Genomic DNA, 2,369 nt, shown 5'->3' with positions numbered 1-2,369 from the left:
TTCTTTTGAAAAATGTCCATTCAGGTCTTTCACCCATTTTTAAATCGGGTTCTTTGTTTTCTTCCTATTGAGTTATTTGAGTTCCTTATATATTTTGGATATCAAACCCTTTTCAGATGTATGGTTTGTAAATACTTTCTCCCATTCTGTAGATTGACTCTTCATTCTGTTGATTGTTTCCTTTGCTTTACAGAAACTTTTTAGTTTGATGAAATCCCATGTGTTCATTTTTGCTTTTGTTGCCCATGCTTTTGAGGCCTTTTCCAAAAGCTCCTTGCTCCTACCAATATCATGAAGTATTCCCCTATATTTTTTTCTAGTAGTTTCATAGTTTTCAATCTTATATTTAAGTATTTAATCCATTTTGAGTTGACTTTTGTATCTGGTGAGAGATAAGGGTCTAATTTTATTCTTCTGCACATGGATATCCAATTTTCCCAATACCATTTATTGAAAAAACAGTCTTTTCCCCAGTGTATGTTCTTGGCATTCTTGTCAAAATCAGTTTGCTGTAAATATGTAAATTTATTTCTGAATTCTCTATTCTGTTCCATTGGTCTATGTGTCTGTTTTATGCTAGTACCATGCTGTTTGGCTACTATAGCTTATAGGATATTTTGAAATTCAGTACTGTGATGTTTCCAGCTTTGTTCTTTTGGCTCAAGATTGCTTTGGCTCTTTAGGGTATTTTGTGCTTCCATACAAATTTAAACATTGTTTTCTGTTTCTATGAAGAATGTCATTGCTATTTTGACAGGGATTGCATTGAATCTGTAAATCACTATGGGTAATACAGACATTTAACATGATTTTTTCCAACCCATGAACATGGGATATCTTTCCATTTATTTGTGCCTTCTTCAATTTCCTTCATCAGTATTTCACAGTTTTCTTTGTAGAGATCGTTCACCTCCTTGATTATATTATTTATACCTGGGTTTTTTGGCACTATTATAAATGGGATTGCTTTCTTGATTTCTTTTTTAGGTAGTTCACTATTAACCTATAGAAATACTACTAGTTTGGAGGACCTGCTCCTGCTGCACTGGACGGAGCTGCAGCGGCTGCTTTGCCTTCCTTCGCCACCAGTCCTGGCCATCGCTGAGAAGGTCTGCGGACCTTGGCCCCAGGACCTGAGCGGGGGGCCACACTAGGCCCATGGCCCTGCCCCTTGCTCCGTCTTCCTTGGCCATCAGGGCCTCAAGCCCCTCTGCGGCCCCCACCTCGTACGCGGTCTTCTGCAAGGGACTCTCTCACACCCTCCTTGCCTTCTTTGAGCTGGCCTGGCACTCATGAACTTCCAATACTTGTACGTCGTTGCAGGCTCTGTGATCCTCAACATCTGCTTGCAGGTACACTTTTAGAGCCGCGACTGAGCTGCCGGCCTGGGCCTCCCGGGACAGCATGATGGCAGACTCCCAGGGGCCTCCGCGGCGCATCAGAGCTGCCTACTTCGAGTCCCACAGTCTGTTTGAGAGTGCTCAGGCGCCCTTCGTGGCTGGGCTCTTCACTGCCAGTGGAACTCCTCTGGGAGCACCGAGAGCCTGCAATTCCTAGAAAGAGGAAATATGCGACTCCGGGAACAGAGAACTTCAGTTAAGAACCTTGAAAAGATCTAAGAAACTATGCAACCTTAAAATAAACATCTGACAAATTTCAGGACGTGAAAAAGGTCAGAGAACGCTTTTTTTTTTTTTCTAAAGGCTAAAATTTTCAGGAAAAAATATCAGTAAACTTCAGGAATATTGGATTGGATTGTAAGCAAGGCTTCAAGGAGTAAGAAGCTGAAGGTATTAAGGATATGATATAGAAGGCATATACTTCTTCATCCCACAAGAGAAAACAATAATAATTAGAAACTAGGTGAAAAAAAAATAAAAGTGTACAGGAAAAGCATCCTCCTCCAAGTACCAAATATAAAATGCTGCAAGATTTTGAATGAATGGTGAGAGTATAAGAAAATGGGCTGTATTTCAATGCTCCTGTGGCAGGATGTCAATCAAGAGCTTGGAGCCAAAGAAAAAGAAATCCCTTCCTAGCACAAAGCTTGGCTGTTCAGTGAATAATGTTTAAATAACCATAAAATAAAAATGCTGTTGATGATTTTTGTTGATTAGGGGCATACTTAATTAAGGTTACCAAGTGGAATGCAAGTGTTATCTGCCATATTTTAAAAATATCAGCCGGAAATACAAGTGGGAACGTTGAAGGAGAGAGAGGAAGGTAAATGGAACGGTGATAGTGTCCTTATAAAGTGGACAGTTGAGCCAGGCACAGTGGCTCATACCTGTAATCCCAGCACTTTGTTAGGCCGAGGCGGGAGGATCACCTGAGGTCAGGAGTTCAAGACCAGCCTGGCCAACTTGGTG

At 41.0% G+C, this 2,369-nt stretch overlaps 1 pseudogene; it reads left to right on the top strand.

Annotated features, from left to right (window-relative positions):
• Positions 1-1,107: 1,107 nt before the first annotated feature.
• Positions 1,108-1,409, top strand: LOC103892059 (small integral membrane protein 10-like protein 1; annotated as a pseudogene).
• The last annotated feature ends 960 nt before the right edge of the window (positions 1,410-2,369 follow it).

The sequence above is a fragment of the Pongo abelii genome, chromosome 10 (assembly GCF_028885655.2).
Source record: "Pongo abelii isolate AG06213 chromosome 10, NHGRI_mPonAbe1-v2.0_pri, whole genome shotgun sequence".
In the NCBI taxonomy this organism is placed as follows: domain Eukaryota; kingdom Metazoa; phylum Chordata; class Mammalia; order Primates; family Hominidae; genus Pongo; species Pongo abelii.
The sequence above is the reverse complement of the archived record's forward strand: the minus strand, read 5'-3'. Positions and strand labels throughout refer to the sequence as shown.